This window comes from Zophobas morio, unplaced genomic scaffold, assembly GCF_036711695.1.
Source record: "Zophobas morio isolate AGI-343-1 ecotype UQ-CSIRO unplaced genomic scaffold, CSIRO_AGI_Zmor_V1 ptg000005l, whole genome shotgun sequence".
In the NCBI taxonomy this organism is placed as follows: Eukaryota; Metazoa; Arthropoda; class Insecta; order Coleoptera; family Tenebrionidae; genus Zophobas; species Zophobas morio.
The window spans coordinates 16,033,568-16,056,207 of record NW_026972110.1 but is presented as its reverse complement, the minus strand read 5'-3'; the positions used below and the strand labels follow the sequence as shown (position 1 = coordinate 16,056,207).

At 31.8% G+C, this 22,640-nt stretch overlaps 1 long non-coding RNA gene across 1 annotated transcript; it reads right to left on the bottom strand.

Annotated features, from left to right (window-relative positions):
• Positions 1-17,234: 17,234 nt before the first annotated feature.
• LOC135122879 (uncharacterized) lies at positions 17,235-18,345 on the bottom strand. The gene is made up of 2 exons (XR_010279472.1): positions 17,901-18,345; positions 17,235-17,852 (listed from the first exon to the last, which is right to left on the bottom strand). It is a non-coding gene; the product is annotated as an uncharacterized LOC135122879 (long non-coding RNA).
• Between the last annotated feature and the right edge of the window lie 4,295 nt (positions 18,346-22,640).

The following is a 22,640-nucleotide window of genomic DNA, read 5'->3' as shown; positions in this document are numbered from 1 at the left end:
TTGTTTCAACAAAAATACTACGACAGTAACGAGATTTATGTACAGGAGGACGTAAAATATTGCGCACTTTAGCTTACGTAAAACTATCTAACCTGAGAATTCCTTCGACTATTCCTTCGAATATTTTTAGCTTCTTTATTATTTCTTGCAGCAATTCGCGCATTAGTAGTCGGGTTTTTTATGCATCGGACCTCACACTGAGATAGGAGAAAGGACATATGTTGCTCATTATCTTTATGGACGTTACGTTTCAAACTTATTTACTTATTTGCCCAGAATGTTGATAATAACTGCCATAAATTTTAAGCCTGACGCAGAAATATTTAATAGCTACATTTAATTCTATTTCGCTCATTACCATCAGAAATAATAACAAATATAAATGGTCGGTTTTAGACGATGACAGCGTGGCGGTTTTCTCTGTCTAATTAAATCTAATTTTAGTATACACTGCATTTCATGAAGGCCATGCGGACAACGTTAATGGGAAATCTGCTCTTTTTGAGTTCAAATCTCGTAATAAGGCTAGACACGGAGGAATTTCTAACTACATTGTTTTTATTTCCTATGGAAGTCTTGTAGAAGCTGCTTCCATGTCTTATCGACGTTTCATGAGTTCTGATAAACGAAAATGTGGGTCCCCCGTTTCCGTCGTAAAATGTATGTTAAAGTATTCTAAAAATTGCCATACTGAATTTTGGCGATTCCTGACAATAGTAGAAATTTTCGAAGAAATGAAACCGAAATAAAATTTCGGAGCTTGACATCTGCAAAAACTTCTTTAGATAATTTTCGACGGTGCTCGAAAAAAGTAAAAAATTTCATAAAATCTACTGAACAATTGGGCTTTTGGAAAAGTTGCCTAAAAATCCACAAAGAATTCTGGAATACAAAAAAATTAAAAATAATTTTTTTAAATACTTATTTATTTCTAAGAATTGTCATACGCTAATTTGGCAAATCGAAAATTAATTGAGGTCGAAATCTATAAAATATCCTCTTCGATAATTGTCGACGGTGCTTGAAAAAGTGAAAATTCCATAAAATTAAATTTTGAAAAATTGAGCTTTTGGAAAAATTGCCTAAAAATCTATCAACGATTTTGGAATAAAGATCTTGCCGAGGTAATTCGAAAAACATAGCGCGTTAATGGTCCCCTACTCAGATTTTCAATGTATACTACCATTTTCATTTGGCAATTTCTGAAAAGTGGTACCAGGTCAAAATCTGTAAAAACCTTTTTAGATAATATTCGACAGTCGGAAAACCACAAAATTTTCATAAAATTTTATTTTGAAAAATTGAACTTTTCAAAAAATTGCTCAGAAATTTATTAAAAATAGTGGAACATAGATTTTGACAAGATAATTCGAAAAACATTGCGTACGGTGAGGATCTTCGAATGTTTGTTTTCAAAGTAAGATTTTTAAAAAAATCTAAAAATTGCCATATGTAATTTTGGCGATTCTTAAAAAATAGTAGACATTTTCGAAAGCAATTTTTTTAGCTTGACATCTGCATAAACTTCTTTTAGATAATTTTCGACGGTTCTGGAAAAAGCAAAAAATTTCATAAAATTTCATTTTGCAAAACTGAGCTTTTGGACAAATTGACTAAAAATCCACCAAAACTTCTGGAATATAGATCTCCACGAGGTAATTCGAAGAACATATGTTAATTGTCCCGGACAAAGATTTTGGAGTTGTTAGTTCTTCATATGTTTAGAATATTAAAAAAATTGCCATATTTCCTTGGGCAACTCCTGAAAAGTGGTACGAACTTCCTTAGAAATGAAACCAAAAATTAATTCCACAGGTGGAAATCTGCAAAAAATCTTTTTAGATACTTAATACTCGACGGTGCTCGAAAAAATGCAAAATTTTCATAAAATTTCATTTTGGAAAATTGAGCTTTTAGAAAAGTTGCCTAAAAATTCATTAAAAATTGTGGAACAGATTTTGACAAGATAATTCGTGTATTCGTTTTTAAAGTGAAATTTTTAAAAAAATTCTAAAAATTGCCATATTTAATTTTAGCGATTCTTGAAAAATAGTACATTTTCGAAAAAATGAAGGCGAAAGTAAATTTTGGAGTTTAACATCTGCAAAAACTCCGTTTAGATAATTTTGGACGGTTCTCGAAAAAAGTCAAAAATTTCATTTTGAAAAGCTGAGCTTTTGACAAAATTGTCTAAAAATCCACCAAAAATTTTGGAATGTAAATCTCGACGAGGTAATTCGAAAAACATAGCATATTAATGGTCCCGGACTAAAATTTTGGAGGTATTAGGTTTAAGTTGATATTTTTAAAACATTAAAAAAATTTTCACATTTCCTTGGGCAACTCCTGAAAAGTGGTACGAATTTTCTTAGAACTGAAACCAAAAATTAATTGTAGAGGTGAAAATCTGTAAAAAATTATTTTAGATAATATTTGACGGTGCTCGAAAAAATACAATATTTTCATAAAATTTCATTTTGAAAAATTGAGCTTCTAGAAAAATTGCCTAAAAATTCACTAAAAATTTGTGGAACATAGATTTTGACAAGTTAATTAGAAAAACATAGCGTGCTGACGCATTCGGATGAGGATCTTCGAGTATTTGTTTTCAAAGTCAAATTTTTAAAAAATTCTAAAATTTGCCATATTTAATTTTAGCGATTCTTGAAAAATAGTAGACATTTTCGAAAAAATGAAGGCGAAAGTAAATTTTGGAGTTTGACATCTGCAAAAACTCCGTTTAGATAATTTTGGACGGTTTTCGAAAAAAGTCAAAAATGTCATTTTGAAAAACTGAGCTTTTGACAAAATTGTCTAAAAATCCACCAAAATTTTTGGAATGTAAATCTCGACGAGGTAATTCGAAAAACATAGGATATTAATGGTCCCGGACTAAAATTTTGGAGGTATTAGTTTTAAGTTGATATTTTTAAAACATTAAAAAAATTTTCACATTTCCTTGGGCAACTCCTGAAAAGTGGTACGAATTTTCTTAGAACTGAAACCAAAAATTAATTGTAGAGGTGAAAATCTGTAAAAAATTATTTTAGATAATATTTGACAGTGCTCGAAAAAATACAATATTTTCATAAAATTTCATTTTGAAAAATTGAGCTTCTAGAAAAATTGCCTAAAAATTCACTAAAAATTTGTGGAACATAGATTTTGACAAGTTAATTAGAAAAACATAGCGTGCTGACGCATTCGGATGAGGATCTTCGAGTATTTGTTTTCAAAGTCAAATTTTTAAAAAATTCTAAAATTTGCCATATTTAATTTTAGCGATTCTTGAAAAATAGTAGACATTTTCGAAAAAATGAAGGCGAAAGTAAATTTTGGAGTTTGACATCTGCAAAAACTCCGTTTAGATAATTTTGGACGGTTTTCGAAAAAAGTCAAAAATGTCATTTTGAAAAACTGAGCTTTTGACAAAATTGTCTAAAAATCCACCAAAATTTTTGGAATGTAAATCTCGACGAGGTAATTCGAAAAACATAGGATATTAATGGTCCCGGACTAAAATTTTGGAGGTATTAGTTTTAAGTTGATATTTTTAAAACATTAAAAAAATTTTCACATTTCCTTGGGCAACTCCTGAAAAGTGGTACGAATTTTCTTAGAACTGAAACCAAAAATTAATTGTAGAGGTGAAAATCTGTAAAAAATTATTTTAGATAATATTTGACGGTGCTCGAAAAAATACAATATTTTCATAAAATTTCATTTTGAAAAATTGAGCTTCTAGAAAAATTGCCTAAAAATTCACTAAAAATTTGTGGAACATAGATTTTGACAAGTTAATTAGAAAAACATAGCGTGCTGACGCATTCAGATGAGGATCTTCGAGTATTTGTTTTCAAAGTCAAATTTTTAAAAAATTCTAAAATTTGCCATATTTAATTTTAGAGATTCTTGAAAAATAGTAGACATTTTCGAAAAAATGAAGGCGAAAGTAAATTTTGGAGTTTGACATCTGCAAAAACTCCGTTTAGATAATTTTGGACGGTTTTCGAAAAAAGTCAAAAATGTCATTTTGAAAAACTGAGCTTTTGACAAAATTGTCTTAAAATCCACCAAAATTTTTGGAATGTAAATCTCGACGAGGTAATTCGAAAAACATAGGATATTAATGGTCCCGGACTAAGATTTTGGAGGTACTAGTTTTAAGTTGTTATTTTTAAAACATTAAAAATTTTTGCTCGAAAAAATACAATATTTTCATAAAATTTCATTTTGAAAAATTGAGCTTCTAGAAAAGTTGCCTAAAAATTCACTAAAAATTTGTGGAACATAGATTTTGACAAGATAATTAGAAAAACATAGCGTGCTGACGAATTCGAATGAGGATCTTCGAGTATTTGTTTTCAAAGTCAAATTTTTCAAAAATTCTAAAAATTGCCATAGGTAGGTACTTCATTTTTGCCGTTCTTGAAAAATAGTAGATATTTTCGAAAAAATGAAGTCGAAAGTAAATTTTGGAGTTTCACATCTGCAGAAACTGCGTTTAGATAATTTTTTATGGTTTTTGAAAAAAGTCAAAAATTTCATTTTGAAAACTGAGCTTTCGAAGAAATTGCGTAAAAATCCACCAAAAATTCTGGAAAATAGATCTCGACAGGGTAGTTCGAAAAACATAGCGTGATAGTGCTCATTCACAATGGGCATAAAGCATAAGGATGTCATAAGCATAAATGCATAAGAATTTATGTTTAGTGATCTATGCTTCCATATAAGCATAATGCTTAGGACATCATTATGGTTTATGCCCATTGTGAATGAACACTTATGCTCATTGTGAACGAATACAACCATAGAGCACTAAACATAAATTCTTATGCATTAATGCTTATGACATCCTTATGCTTTATGCCCATTGTGAATGGTCCCGGACTAAGATATTCGAGGTATTAGTTTTAAGTTCATATTATTAAACATTTTAAAAAATTGCCATATTTCCTTGGGCAATTTCTCAAAAGTGGTACGAACTTTCTTAGAAATGAAACCAAAAATTAACTTCTAGAGGTGAAAATTTGTAAAAAATCATTTTAGATAACATTCGACGGTGCTCGAAAAAATACAAAATTTTTATAAAATTTCATTTCGGAAAATTGAGCTTTTAGAAAAGTTGCCTAAAACTTCACTAAGAATTGTGGAACCTAGGTTTTGAGAAGATAATTAAAAAAAAATAGCGTGCTGACGGTAAGGATCTTCGAATATTCGTTTTCAAAGCCAAATTTTTAAAAAAATTCTAAAAATTGCCATATTTAATGTTGACGATTCTTGAGAAATAGTAGACATTTTCGAAAAAATAAAACTGAAAATAAATCTTAGAGTTTGACATCTGCAAAAACTCTTTTAGGTAATTTTCAACGGTTCTTGAAAAAAGTCAAAAATTTCATAAAATTTCATTTTGAAAAACTGAGCTTTGAAAAAGTTGCCTAAAAATCCACCAAAAATTCTGGAATATAGATCTCGACAAGGTATTTAAGCGTGTTAATTTTCCTGGACTAAGATTTTGTAGGTATTAGTTCAGGTTAGTATATTTCTTTGGCAATTTTTAAAATTTTTTAAAAATTTTACTTTGAAAACGAATACTCGAAGATTTTCATCTGAGAGAGTTAGCATGCTATGTTTTTCTAATTATCTTGTCAAAATCTATGTTCAACAATTTTTAGTGAATTTTTAGGCAACTTTTCGAAAAGCTCATTTTCCAAAATGAAATTTTATGAAAATATTGTATTTATTCGACCATCGTCGAATATTATCTAAAATGATTTTTTATAGATTTTCACCTATAGAATTAATTTTTGGTTTCATTTCTAAAAAAGTTCATACCACAGGAATCGCAGTTTTCAACTGATACCTCAAAAATCTTGTTCAGGATCGTTAATACGCTATGTTTTGAAAATTACCCCATCCAGATCTGTACTCCAAATTGTTTGGTGGATTTTTAGGCAATTTTATAATTTTTTTATGTTTTTTGAGACCTGTCTAAAATTATCTAAAACACGTTTTTGCAGATGTCAACTCCAAAATTTACCTTCGACTTAAATTTTTCGAAAATATCTATTTATTTTTCAAGAATCGCCAAATTGAAATACCTATAGCAATTTTTAGATTTTTTTTTTAAATTTGACTTTGAAAACAAATACTTGAAGATTTTTCTAAAAGCTCAATTTTCCAAAATAAAATTTTATGAAAATTTTGTATTTTTTCGATCACCGTCGAATATTATCTAAAAAGATTTTTACAGGTTTCCACCTTTAGAATTTATTTTTGGTTTCATTTCTAAGAAAGTTCGGACCACTTTTCAGGAATTACCATAGATATTTAATTTTGGCAACTCTTGAAAAACAAATTTTGGAGGTTGCCATCTGCAAAAACTTTTTTAGATAATTTTCGACGGTACTCGAAAAAAGTAAAAAATTTCATAAAATCTCATATTGAAAAGTTGGGCTTTTGGAAAGTTACCTAAAATCTGACTGACTGCAAAAATCTAATCACGCCACTAAAACAAGCAGATTCAGATATATTTTGAACATATATATGTTAGCGTTAGTTTTTTAGATATATCAAGTGTCCAAAATTCCGCGGCCTTATATCTTCAGAATGAATAGAGATACCGAAATTCTGTAAACGTCATTGTTTTTAGTATGAAGGGGAAAGAAATTTAGTACACTGCAAATATGAAATTACAGTGTAATTTTTTTAACGGATTTTTGATAGACCGTTAATTTGAGATTAGAGTTATGTACAATACCTATTTAGATATTTAATTTTGAGTTGATAAAAAATAAATAAATTTAAGAAGTGGAAGAATTACTTTATCTGATTGCACCTGGCGACAAAAACGTCAACATCTAGAACATAGAACATTTTTTTACCAGGAACTAAAAATAGTTCTTTTTCGTAGTGCTTTCCGTAGTTTTTAATAAATAATCTGCCTAAAGAATTGCTTATATTTTAAAAATTTCTCATGTTTTCAATGTAAATTTTTTAAATCTTTCCAAAATTAGCATGTGCTATTTTGGCAATTCTGGAAAAAGGGTAGACATTTTGGTAGAAATAAAACCAAAAATAAATCCTGGGGGTCGAAATCTGTTGAAAAAAGTCAAAAATTTCACGCTACGCGTATGCTTCAAATGAGTTTTTTTTGACCAAATTTTGTGATGACGTCATCGAGGCTACGGTTTTGCAATGCTGCGTACACCAAATTGGATAGGTGCAGTGTACTACTAATAATAGATAACAATATTGTATTTACAAATTTTCAGGAAAATGGAATAAGCTGTTTCTGATTTAATCAATAAGATACATTGAGCCATTCTTTAATATTTTTGAGTCCCCTTGTATAAGCAGTTCAAAAAAAAATGATTTGAACGATAAAAAATTTAAAATTTAATTTTGGTTAAAAATTTTGATTTTGATTTTTTTCAAAAAATCTGGGTGTCTCCAGTAAAAATTGAACAAGGATTCATAAACTACGCGTCTAGGACTAAGTTATTTTAGAATTTTACTCGAAAATATAACACTAAAATATTTACCCATTACACTCAGGTTTGACTCAAAGCTATTTTTTACTGTGTATAGAACTTTATTTCATTTCCTGCTTTGATATAAAATGAGGAACACTTATGTAGTGATATAGCAGGTGTTCAAATTAAAACTCTCTCCTTAGTTGGTCATGTTTTCAGAATAATTCGCTGTAATTTAACCTTAACATATTATTTTCATTTTTTCTGAAATTAGTTTTGGCCGATTTCAAAAAAATATCTGATTTTTCATAATTCTTTCAAGACCATTATTAAGTATGAATTACGTTGAGTCTAATTTCGAACACTTGTTACAAAAATTGTGACGTTTTTTCGCTGCAGTATAAAGCAAGAAACACTGTACAAGAACAAATTCCACTCTGGAAAAACAAGCAGTCACTGCATCACTAATTTAATTAAAATAATGAGGATTGTTCTTTCCTTTGTTTCGTTGTTTATTATAATACCAAATTCGAAGTCTTTTCAATTTAATAAGTTTTGCCACGTTTTTACCATACCTAAATACGAACAAATATTTTTTAGAATGTCCATATAGGACATAACTAATTGTGGACAAGTCAGCTCATGTCTCCCCATCGGTAACAAGCTAACAAGAACTGGACGTTATCTTCACAATCAAGTCAAACGGAAAATCACCTCACCATATACGGCATAATTAAAAGTGGTTGATGTAGAAGTCACCTCCCGTTGAACCATTACAATGTTAATACGATATTTAAATCAGTTTAATTAAATTTATGAGTGATAATTGAGAAAGCCAGGCGCGACATATTCTCAAGGTTTTCGGAGTTAAAAACACAAAAAGGATCAGTGCAGAGGATTATTTTAAACCTCCCTAGTTTTTCCTGTTTAAATTGAATAAACACTTTCATAGTGTGTAATTACTAATTACTCACCGTTGAGTATTGTGCGGGTAGATAATTGTAGTGCAACTAGAAAACTCTTATTGGAGGTGTAATTTACTGAAATAAACAGAGTTGAACATCGTTTACATGCTGATAGTAAATTGATAAAAGGCTTTTGTCGGCAATTATTTATGTAGAACGTGAGAACTAACAATGAAAACGTACAAGGAGATGCGTATTCATTGCACGTTCAGTTGTGCCATTTTTAAAGGAGTGAGTGATTGGAATGCTTGGGCAGTAATGTGGACGCTTTGGAGGGAAGCTGGCATGCAATTTATTGAGAAAGAAGTCGGACAAGTCGCAAAATATGACCATCTAGATGCTTAAATTTTAACTAAAGCAATACATATATGCCATAGATTTTTCTAATTTTGAATTTGGGAGAGTTTATTTTGAGTGCAACTGTTTAAGTACTAGTTCAAAACAATAACGTTTTTATGAATTCTTTGTTGTAAAGCTGTAAAAGATCAGCAAAACTTTGAGCGACAAAAAGGTACTTTTCATCTGTTTCAATAACCCCATCAAAATAAAACAACTAGATCGCCTGCAAAAAAGTCTACGTAAGATAATAATTTATTATTAGGTCAAGCCGGCTTTAAGTCTACTTAATGGTAGAGAACATTACGTACACTCTATAGATTTATCTCTTTTCAAGCAATAAACGTAAATAATGAACAGCTGGAGACGGTAAAGCGCCTCATAATCCATAATCTGTCTTCTATAAAATAATGAGTGCTTATAGTTAACAACCATCTTAAGGGCACACTACACCTCTAATAGATTCTCCCTTTACGTTACAGTAATTTCTTGAAAGTACTCATTACAGTCCTACCTCGATCAGTCTAGAAACGTAGGTATTTGAAGTAAATATGGTAATCCTGGTTTCACACTGGCAACAAGGACGACAAAGATAAGACTTCATTCTGTAGCATGGTCAAAAAATTGCACCTGTCCTAAGGGTGTGTCCTTTACATGGACGATTTGCATGTGATGACGTGCAATTACAGCCTCGAGATACCCGTACAAACCGCAACAACTGTGACGAATTGAGCACTCCTTGTGATCTAATTCCGTGCGACATGACGTCAACTTTCCTATATAAAATGATGATGGATGTCGGGTGAATGCCGATCCATTTTTCAAACCGCATTTTAAAAATTTGCCAAATCATTATGTGCATGGGAAAATACGAAATAAAAACTGAATTTTTTACTGGAGTGACTCTGTGGTGTTTTTCAAGTTAGAAAGAATTGGGGATTTACAGGTTTGGCTGATGCGGTTTTGTTTTTGTTGTCGTGTTTGTTGTGGGAGCGAATTATGATTCAAAAAATTTCTGTAATAACTTAATAAGTAATGTTTGAAGCTTAGTCGGTGTTCGAATGTCTCTGTTTTTGACATGCGAGTAGCTGTGTTTTTAAGATATTTGACAAAAATTAATTTTATTGTACAGCTTGATGGTCCAATTAATTTTTTAATTATTTATTTTGAAGAATTTGTGACTGAGAATTTAAAAAATGCTAAGCCCGATTAAAGCAGCATATTATTGTAAATTTCTACAGTTTTTTATTTGACAGAGTTCTGAGAATTTGAAAGGTGATTGGTAAATTTTGGCTAGTGTTTTTTCAACTTTATGCATCACACGTATTTTTTGTTGTACCTAGATTAAAAAAAGTGGGTTCTGACATTAATAAATATGTACAACAGGATAAAACTGAAGAGTTCATTGCTTCGTAAATCACTTTTAAAAATAATATCTGCTAGAAAGTCGTGGATTGCAGATTTAAAGTTCAGTCCACAATTTTTTAGCGTAGGTGTTATTGTTATAAGCAGTTATTGCTGAACGTTTCTTGTTCCCGTATGTCTGTCTGTGATATGTCTGTCAGCTTGCTAGAATTTTATTGAATGAATATCTGAAACTAGGATCTTTATGATTTCGAAATTTTAAATATATACAGGGTGATGAAAAATGATGTACTTGCTTCATGGTACGCGGTTAAGAAAGCTCTGCAGAACTAAAAAAAAATGTTAAAAAAATCTTTGCGCCAAATTTTTGAAAATATTAAAGTTCAAAACTGAAGAATTAACTTCTGACGTTGTGAATTACAAGGTTAATTTTTCAACTTTTACCTTCAATATTTTCAAAAGTTTGGTGTAGGAATTTTTTAACCATTTTCTTTCGAGTTCTTGGAAGCCTTCTTAACAACGTACCATCGAACTCATACGTTATTTTTTCATCACCCTGGATAAAGCAAATATGTTTTATTTAGATTATCATTAGATGGTAAAAGGAAAAGAAATTGTTTCCTGTTTATTTCTTTCGAAAAATTACTTCTGTCTATTCAAAATATTAGTACTTATTAATTTTTAACTTTATTAATTAAAACTTGTCTACTTTCGTTGTGAGAAAGTCGATGATGCGCCTTCAAAAGTTATTTAATAAATCAATACTGACAATTAACACCCTGAGATATGGTAATATTTGCATCATTTACTTGTAAAGTTGTCATTAAAATTGTTTTTTTTTTTTGCAAAAATCTGGATACCTAACTCAAGGCGGATTCATAAACCACAAGTACAGAAGTATGGTATTTTGTAAAATGGAAATGGTATTTATTATGGTAGTTTGAGGTGTGGGAATGATAAAACAAATTTTGATGTGCGTCTTACCACATATACGATATTTCTAACATACACATAAAATTTAACAACAACCGGTCCGGTAGTTGCGGAAACTATCTGTCCAATAAAAATCGACACAGATATATGATAGACAGACAAACAGAAACGACAGACCTATTTTTCGCATGAAACGTCGAGAAAACATGAAAGTACCCTATCGCTGGTTGGACTGTACTGCAATGCCTCTTTAACTTACCCTCGAGAAGTAAAAATATTAAATAAATCTTGTATGATAAATAGCTTGAAATGATATTTGACTCCAGTTTTAATTATAATTTTTTTTGATATTTTAAAACTGTATACCCAAAATGTGCGAAAAAAAAATTTTGAACCCATTTATATCAAAAACAGTTTATATAATTTTAGTGTTACATTGTACATATCAAAAGTAATATATTTTCTCCACCAAATCACCTTGTTCTCTATTAGATTTTGACTTTTTGTCTTATTTTCCAAGTTATATTGCATTTCTCATCAATTTTTTGTTATATTAACTATTTTTATAATTTTCAAAACAATCTACTCTAAATTTTCGTTGTTTTATTTCTCTATATTTAACGAATTCTGAAATAACTTTTTACTTCCCGAGCGTAAGCTAAGGACGTATTGCAATAGGGTCAATTCGGCGAATGGTTACTTTCATGGTTTCTCGACGTTTCATGGTTCCTAGATTACAAAAAATAGGTCTCACGTTTCCGTCTGTCTGTGTTGATTTTTATTAGACAAATAATCTCCTAAACTACTAGATCGATTGTAAATTGACGAAACACTAACCAAACTGCCTACCACCAATGTGATAACGTCTACGACGTAAATGGGGTGTAAATGTTATAAAGTAACATACTCCTGTACTTGTTGTTCATGAATCTGCCTTGAGGTTTTCCCCGAGGCATGCAAATTTTTGCAAAAAATCGAAATTTTGGGTATTTATGAAAAAATCTTTATAAACACACTTTCTAAGTAGTTGAAATTAAGAAAAAAAGAAAAAGATTTTCTCTTTTAAGTAGTAATTATCGGAGTTAGTAATTTTGGATTAACAGCGAATAATATCTCTTTCTCTTTTTTGTACATTAAGAATATAACAGTTATTATTAATTTCCTATTATTATTATTATTACTCCCATCAGTAAACCTTTAGATATAAAATGAGTGCAGTCCCAGAGAAAGAAAGAAGTGTTAAGTACAAGATCACAACCTTCACACAAATATAATATATTTATGTATAAAGCCATTGACACCATTAGACACTTTAATTTAATTTTTCATTCTAATTTTTGTGACCTTAAGATAATTTCCTCATATTCTAGTACATACTTCTTATGCACTGAAGCCCGTTTTTTAAGAAGATATTTTCAGTGTAGTTACCAACCAAAAAATAATTTATTTTTATTGTTTAAAAGAGTACATTCAAATCTCAAATTTTTGCTACTTCGGTGCTGATTGAAGTAGTCCATTGATTTAAAACCACCAGTAATTTTTAGAAATTTTGGGCATGTATTGTATGTACCATATGATCGAAAAAAAGTCGTTTAGTAGACCATGAATTTTATTTTTAAAATAACCAACTTGGCATTTGACAATTATTTGACCGTAACTGTCAAACCGAATAAGGAACACGTTGGTGTTGCCAACACATTTTTTAACATTTAATTTCAACAGCTGCTAGACGACTTTCTGTCTTATCATATGGTATTATCTGATTCGAGGAGTATACGATGTTCCAAATTTTTACTTCCCGAGTGTAACTTAAGAAAGTATTGTAATAGGGTCCGTCAGACGAATGACTATAGTTCATGTTTTTTCGACGTTTCATGACCCCTGGACTACGACAAAATAGGTCTCCCGTTTTCGTTTGCCTATCTGTTCGTTCGTCCGTCCGTCCGCAGTCTGCGTCAAAAAAATTTGGTTGAATTTTATTTAAATTTTACACAATTACACACACATGCACTTGTGGTTTATGAACCCGTGTTCAATTTTTACCATACACATCCAAGTTTTTCGAAAAAAATCTGTATTTTGTAACTCAGTATAACATTTTGCAATTCAACTTTGAAATTGGCAAACCAAATGGTTCGAAATTTCGCAAACATTTTAAGGTTATTGTAAGATTTAAAATGTGCAAGCTCTATATTTGTGGTTGTGCATTAATTTTTTTTTAGACAAAGAAATAAAAAAAATAGCAAAATCAAACTTTATAAATTAACGGAATTTATTGGACTATACTTAATATTTTAATATGCTGTGCTCATGTGACATGTATTAATGTTGTAACTGTTACGAATGAACTAATAATCAAGAAAGTTAATCTCAGAATTGCGAGGTATTTTAAACGGATCTATTAAAAAAAAATTTCTAAAGGTTCGTTCACACGTACAAATCCCTCTAAAGGAAAGCTTCACCTTCGTTGCGCGGCAACACCATTACACTTTTTAAATTAAGCTATTAAGTTTATGTTTCTGATTTTATTTATTAGTTAACATTTACCAAAGTCCCGACCGGCAGTTCGGCGTTTATTTTCTATAATCTTAGAGTTTCTACTCGTCGTAAGACATAGATGATGAATCTAAATTATTATAAACCTAATGCTATCGATTTCCGCTTAGTTTATTGCACATATTCAGAACCTCGTTAGGAATAATTGCAAACCATCATGAAATCTCTATTTTTAGAAGGAAACATTTTTGAGGTAAAATACCTGCGCCAATTTTTTGCCGCAGTTCTAGAGAATGTGTATTTTTCATCTCCGTAACAGTTATCTAAAAACAACGTAGGATAATGGTTTCTCCTGAGACGTCACCACCAGTTACGCATCATCCATTACAGGTAAACTTAATGACGTCTTCACCGTGATTCATACAAAATCCAGCACATAATAATTATTACGATTCATCACAAGCCAGCCATAAACAAGTTCCGTAACAAAAAAAGTCGGTGAAGTGTCTAAGACGAGAACGAACGCAGTGTTTAATTTAACACTAAGCTTCTAACGCAAACACGTAACATTATTACGCTAATGTCGTGTAAAATTAGCAGAACGTCAAAAGGACCCACGTTACATAGTAGTCAGTATATTTGTAACGAATATAGAATTGAGACTGGAATGTCAACAGCTGAAACTGAAAACTGAATTCGCACGCATCGCGAGCATTTCCAGGCTTTTAACGACTTTGTGTCTGTTTGAGCTAGGTCAGTGTGGATTTATTTTTGTGTCTCGGTGGAAAGACGTTCACTAGAAAGATGGATTGGATTAGGTCGTTGGCACGCCGTTCTAATGCCAAAACATCGGGTTTTACTTTTATTGTGACGTAACAAAATATACACTTCAAGGAAAACGATCTGGATGCCGCGATGACAAAAAGTATCACAGACAAAAAACTTATTGTAATTATGTAGACAATACATGGGTATGAGGAGAGAATTAATGTCATTACGGACCTGTGTTTACGTTTTTTGTGAATCTATATTGAATTGTGTCTGAATTTTTTAGTTGTGTACCACTTAAACCATGAGTTTGTTTGATTTGAGGTGTATCTTTGTTGTAAAATGGCTTATTGCCTAGTTTACTGAAACGACTTACGGTTATATATTTTTATTTGGAACATTACCGCAAATAAATAAGTTTACTGTACTGTACTGACAGCTTTAGTATTTCAAAGGCAACAGCTGTGACTGAATTTATTTTTGCTTTTAACGTTTTTCATGTTTTGTTTAGACCTTGAAGACTTTTTGTTTGATAGCAGAACCACTGCTTGTTACGTTGCCGTTGGTAGCTTTTGAAGGACATATTTCCGGAACAATAGCGTAATTTATCTTAAGAACGCGGTGACACACTGACATTGTTTGATCAACGTGATTATCAGATTAATGGTTCTGTTCTCAATTTATATTTTAAGAATAAGTGGATTTTTCAGGTTCTGGCTATAAAAGCTTTTGTGAAAGGAAACGGGGTGTAGTAGTTGAATAAACGTTTGAAAAATAAAAACTGGAGGGCATTGATTACTACATGTTAAGTATTAAGTTAACATTACTGCCAACTTTACTAATTTAACAATTTAAAAAAAAAGTAACCGGATGTTTAAACATATTTCGTTTTGTCCGATTTATTAAGAGAGAGATTTCTTAATCTTTTGAATATGTTATAGCTTTAAAAATTGCAATTGTTAAAACTAGTAATTTTATTTGTTTTTCGCTTCTAGAGTGATAGCAAGACATGACAAAATAACGATGAATGTCTAATTCCACATTTTCTTTACCGTTCACAATTCTTAGAATGCGAAAATCCAGGTTTCCGTTTTAATTTGTCTAATGGAAATGTTTAAAAACATAGATTACTGAGAAGGTGATAAAAATTTGACGATTCATCATATTGCATGTTCTTTTACCTTTGAATTGATAATATTCCCGTATTTCTTATACCGAGTGTCTGGAAAATGGCGGATTAACTCTTCAGTATGTTATATACCGGAGTTTCGGGAGTCCAAAAAAATAATAAAAAAAATCTTTATGATGTAGATTTCGACAAAAACGTAAAATTGCCAGCACTGCACGCACTTAATGCGTGAATACCTCCATCTTACTTTTTGAATTCTAAGTAACGATGGTGACTGAAATCCACCTTTTTTTTAGGACAATAACCATAACAACCGGTAGTCATTAATCGTTGTGCACTATTATTAATAATACAGGGCTTTTATAAATTATTCTAAGGGCGTAGTTGGCCATGGTTTCAAAAATCCCGCTTCGCTGAAATTATGCTCGTGACCACGGCTGTAGAATAGATAGGTTGAGTATCTTTCATTCATTCACGTTCCGGTAGGTGGAATAATTTCTTTCCGTACCAGTTGGCCATGACGCGCGTTATCGAATGGGTCCCTCTTACGGTATTTAGAGGCATTAACATTTGCCACATCAAAAGGACACGATTATACCGACATAAATGACAACTTTGACATTTAATCAAAGCATTTATAGTGAACCAAGAGGTATAAGGTTATATGGCCATCATAAAATTAGTTGACCGCAAATAAATACCCCCTTTGTGTGGTTCGCACTAAGCTTACCGGTTGGCAATAAATCATCTTCTAAACATTTCTTGCTCATGTTTAACAGGGCCGGCTTTCAAAGCGAGTGGTTATTTCGGAACCCTCAGCGGCTGCAGGTAGCAAAGAAATAGTGGAGTGGTGGATTTTCATATTTAGTGAAAGCCGCCCCTGAACGAAACCGCAAGAGCCGATCGAGCTGTAGTGGACTCGTTATTTACCACCCTAAAACCTTTTCTATTGTAAACAACTTAACTTCGACACAATGGGATGATTTTATGGTGGCCATATAACCTTATACAGTTAAATCCATAAGGTTGTAACCACTCGTTAAATTGTAAGGTTGGCATTACAGCCAATGGTGTTTTTCACATGAACAGATTGGTAGCGGCGCATATGTCAAAATTTGACAATTACGCACGAGAGAGTTTTATTTAAATATCTCACAGTTTGTTATTAAACCATACCATTGAAAAATGGTACCGACACGGCATATTGTGATAAATAAGCAGATAAAAATGGCACTTGCCAACTGCCACAATGAATTGAAACTTGCTTATCCCCAAGCATCCTCCCGAGAACTTGAATTCAAGCTTGTAAAAATCTTTTCAGTATGTAGTTATTCTTATACCATGGAAAGAGAGTACTATACTATGAGAGTAACGTATCGACATTCGGAACTTTTTTCATGTTATTACAACATGGTGGTATGTCGAAGGACTTTTAGTTTTAACTATCTCAAGTTGAAAGTGTATATCTCGCTTTTTAGTACAACATTGTCTTTTCAAGTTTTATACCCACTCTTTATATCCTACACAATACAACTAAATGTCCCTCATTAAATTCAAGCACTGCATACTTTCCCTGTAAACTTATCATTAATTCCTATCCTTTCCATAGTGTTCTCGATGTCAAGCCCACAAAATTATAACCCAACACCAATCTGGAGAACCGTTACAAGAAGCAAAGTGGAAACCAAAACAAAAATCGCAGTGGTATTCAAATTTGGAATTTAAAGAAGATCTAACCTACCGTATATTTGACAAAAACAAAAAAAATGAGTTTTTTACTCTTCAGGATTTGTTTATTTTTGCGAAAGAACATCCAGAATATACAGCAAGTTTAAATACTTTACGTTGAGTATTAAAATCCATGGGATTCAGATTTAAGAAAGTTAACAACAGAAAAATAATTGCTTTTTGGTTATTTGGTCTATGTGTTCCCAATGTTTCTAACCACTCCTGTAACAGTAAGTTTAAATAAGCCGTCAAATTATTTTCAACATACCTATTATTTTAGCCTCTGAATTTTGAGAAGTTACATTTTGTTCATTACTACCACTAAAATCGTCAGGACGGAGGAGCATAGCCAGACCTATCGCCTTCAACCAAATTCCTTGTACATTTTGTAAATAACAAGTAGTACCAAATATTAGAGTTATTAAACATAACATTAAAGACTTGTTGGTGTCCCATTTTTTTGATGAAAAATTCCATTGCAACTAATTAAGGTGATCTACCCATTATAGACAATTTTGGTGTTGCTCGCGAGATTGATCATTTCAGTCAAGAGAGCTGATCTTTCGAGTCATATCATAGTTAGCCACACATATAATTATCACGTATACTCATGTACAATAATTTAAACAAATTTTGAATATCTCAGTTATTCCCCATCTGTAAAGTAATTTTTATGAAGCAGCAACAATAAATAAATCAATTCACCTTGTTTTTTTACCAGCCCAATATTTGATTTCATTCGTGACCACAATATTTTTGGGTTCATTTTATCGTAATTCGTAAACGTATCGACTGCAAGTCTAAATTACAGCAGGTGGCATTCTTTCTACAGATGAAAGATAAAACACGTTTCTATTTATCGTTGCTCTTGTATTATAATTACCATGAAGACTCAGGTCATCCTGCTTTTATTGAAAATTGTTTATCAGTTTTTACAATATTGCGACAAGTTACAATGATAATTATGAAATAACCTGTGCAGGAGTGCAAGAATTGCAGTGAAGTCGAACGTAATCATGTGTCGCGAATACATGAATGAACTGACATTATATTGACAGGTCACCAAATATGTCACCAGGCTACTAAAAGACAGATTTACACTGAATACTTTTTAAAAATTTACACTAGGGAGTGGTTACAACCTTATGGATTTGAGTTTAGCTCTTGGTTCACTATAATAATTTTTATGTTAAACGTTCAATCTTTTGGAAGCGTCTTTGACCATTGTTTACACTAGCTACTATGCGACTTCTCTGAAACCGTTTTTGCAGAACCCTCATACAACGCCCCTGCCCTGATCGCGTTCCTACTCTTCAAATGTTATGAGAAATGTTTGTACAACATTTGAAGGTTAGGTAGGAACGTGCCGAGGTTTGTTATGTATAAAATGTACGTTCCTCTCTGAGTTGGCGATCTCGTTAAACCAATTTAAACAGTAATTTCTATCATAATACATCAACTAGAAGTAGAATGACAGTTTTGGCAGCCTGTCAGTTGTCAATTTGCCATTGCAGTAGTGGAAAATTTCATTCATAAAGATGTTAGTGTGTAATCGTAATTCACAGATGGCGAAACGATCTAAAGCGCGCCAAAGCCGCCTAGGACACCCAAATTTTATTCCACCAAATTTCCCTTAGTGTACCAACCTTATATTCTACAGCCGTGCTCGTGACTATGCTTCATTATGACACTTCTCACTTTTCACATTAATGTCTAATGTCATTTAAAGTCGTTGTTTTTATTGTTTTAATGTTGTTCAAGTGCGAATTACAGTAATTTTCGTTGATCCAAGCTCAAAATAACAAAACAGTCATTTTCAGAATTTTGTTTTTGTGCTAGGAAGCGAAGACTGTGAAAATGGTTTACTCTGTTGATCAAGACACTTTCATAGTTATGTCTTGTTATGGCAATCGGACTTCGTAAACGAAGAGTTGTGTATTCTGTAACCGCTTATGAACAAGAATATCTGGCCAAATACCGTGATTTAATAATTCAAGAAACATAGTTAAAGGCCCACATTAAAGATGTAATCAACAGATTTGTTCGAACAGGCAGTATCAACAAAGAGAAATCTCGTGGAAAACTTCATCTGAGGAAATTGTTGATGACATGAGACGATCTGAGTAGAATTGAACAATTGAACAAGGGTCCAAAGTATTGACGAAAGGATGTTACAAAACATTTTTGAAATTAAAAAGAGAGGGAACATGTGCCTTGAACAGAATGATGAACATTTTCAACATTTACTGTGATGTTTAACCGCAATAAATTTGTTTCTTTTTATCGTGGTGAATTAGTTTTATTTTTTAAAAACATGAAGCCTTTAGGCAACCAGTTATACACATGTGTGATCTTTGTCATGCGTCCTTGGGCACTTAGTACGGATCTTCGTACAGTTAAATTTGAGAGGCGGCACGTTTACATGACCTACGCGACCCAATAATCATTTATAGAAACCCTGTACAATCTGCTATTTTTCATTAATAAATAAACCAAAAAAAAAAACATTTAAGAAGATATTTAATATTTATAAATTATCAACAAACACAAAACCAACAAAAGAAAAATCCGTTAAAGGATAACCAACTAAACACTAGAGAAGATGTTCAAAATTCCTGCCTTGTGTATATAAGTGCTCGTGATCCGAAATTTTGATAATTTTTTGTAAAAGGTAGTAATTAGTACTTGCTAAGATAAGACTGATTTTGGCTAATGAGATACCTTCTAAAAAAAGAGAGGGTGGGTGGGCGGGGCTAGTACTTGCTAAGATAAAGCTGATTTTGGCAAATGAAATACCCTCTAAGAAAAGAGAGGGCCGGTGTGCGGGGCTAGTAGCTGCTAAGATAAAACTGATTTTGATAAATGAGATATCCTCTACGAAAAGAGAGGGCGGATGGGCGGGGCTAGTAATATTTGACATATTGTCTAGAAAGGTGATCTGAGCTTCTGGGATTTCATACACGTATCATAATCTCTTCTAATTGTCTAAGAAAGGAGAGGGTGGGTGGGCGGGGCTAGTACCTGCTAAGATAAGAGTGATTTCGGCAAATGAGATACCCTCTAAGAAAAGAGAGGGTGGGCGGGTGGTTCTACGAGCCCTAACAACTAAATATTGGGACACCAAAAAATTTTTATAAAAAAATCACCAAACTTTTTAACAAAAATGTAATTTATTTTAGATAATTAAAATTTTAAAATTACTTCGTTTTGCAAGACTGTTAATGTTTACAGCACAACAAAAACTGATTTCTAACTCAAACAGTGACATAAAACTCTAAAACAACGTAACATTTTGTGACACATAAATATTGGGACACAGCAAATTCAATAACTGGTTATATCTCCTTTTGCCTTAATAACTGCAGGAATTCTTGCCATCATACTTTCAACTAATTTTCTGCAATACACAGGAGTTGTTACCGTATCCTACACTCGCTAAATTTCTTGTTGAAGATTGACAATCGCTTGTCATGGATGATTTCCTAAATATTTTTTTATTTCACGCCATACCGTCTCTACTAGATTAGGATCTGGGCTATTCGATGGTCAGGGCAAACATTTATATTATTATTCTTTGTAATAAGTGTTGTAGGTGTGTAACTTGAAGCATCATCCTGTTGAAAAATATAAATATCAACAGGATAGACTGCTTCAGTAGTTGTTAATATTTTTTTACAAAGTCTCTTGACATTTGTTTGAATTTGTAATTTCCTTTCCATGAACGTTGTTAACTGGTCTTTAAATTCTGTTAATAGACATGCACCCCCAAACCATTTTTCCGCTTGCAAACTTGACTGATTGTTTAAGATAATCCATATTAAAATTCCTTTTTTATTTCAATAACTCTTTTTCGACTATTATCTCACCCATACATCAAATTTGGACTCAGCGTTATATATTACTTTTCTCCAATTTTTATTTTGGTCATATTAACCAATTTTTCTTATGGGCAGTTTTTAATTGTGGTTGTACTTTAGCCTAACATAATATAAATAAATAATAAAGTCAATCAAAGATAGCTTTATTTAAGATTTACAATGTAAAAACCAAGGCCTGATTTGTGTATCCATTCGCGACAATATTGTCTTGAAACATTTAATTGGTTATCGCTATTCCAGCAAGTAGTAATTTCTCTTGAAGTACTCCGTCGTCCACTTTTATAAATTTTTCATCAGTTGTCGTTGATCACGCGGCTTCACAAGTGGTGGCCTACCGGGAATTTTACCTTTTATTCCTATGGTACCTCTGTCTGCGTAATATTTTACGATGTTTACCATCGACGACTAAGCTATTTAAAACAAATCTTCACCTTTTTTTTATCGATTTTCCCACGCAGTACTGCGAAATTATTATTTTCAGAAATTTTACTAAAACTAGCCCACCACTAACTATTTTCTTCTAAGTGAAACCAACACTAGTAAGAAATGCTACGATCCCTATAATAATGGCAGCATTTACCAGCCACTACGTTTGTATTTCGATGGTATACTTAGCAAATTTTCTCGGGTGTCCCAACATTTATGTGTCAGCAAAAATGGCACATTTTTTATTTAGGTGACAATTTTTGCGCTCTAAGAAAATTTATTAATTTGCAAAATACCTCACTCTCTGCCAAAATAGATGCCCATGCAAAATTTGCATTTAGTCCAGACGAATTGAATGATATCAAAAATATATACCGGATTTTTTTGAGAAATTGTCTGTGTCCCAATATTTAGTTGTTAGGGCTCGTAGTACCTACTAGGATAAGATTGATTTTAGCCAATGACGTATCCTCTAAGAAATTTAATTTAATTATTATAAGAAAAGACATTAGAGGCTCGAAAGCATTTTCAAATTCTTTCCAAACAGGAGTAGAACCTCAAGATTGTTTTAAATTTTTCAAAAAAAAAACGAGGTTGTAAAATTAACTCAAAAACAAAGTCAGGTCAGAATTTTCCAAAAATAGAACACCAAAGTCCCCCAAAATTGTTTTAAATAGGTCATAAAAAAATCTCCATGGACTCGGTATTTAAAAAGTCTTCCGAATTAAAAAAAAGACACTCTGGCACTCAACACTTTCAAATTCGTAAAAAATAAAACACTAAAAGTTCAAGAGATTTTTTCAAGTTCACCCAGCAACAAAACACCAAATTCCTTTAAATTTATCCGGAAATAAAACACCAGGGAATCTAAAATTAATTGCGAACATTTTAAACGTATGGTTTTGGAAACATATTTTTATCAAATTATTACAAAAACAGCACAACCATATATATTAGTTATTGTGGTAATGAATGTGTTGTTCAGTTGTTAAACGTAGCAAAAGAACCAATTTTAAAATCATTATAACTCCACCAAAATGTGAGAAGGAATTTTTTAAATGTATTTCCCAGACTCATCAGTTGACAGTTAAGAGTTAATCCGCCATTTTCCAGACACCCGGTATACAAAACTAATATATAA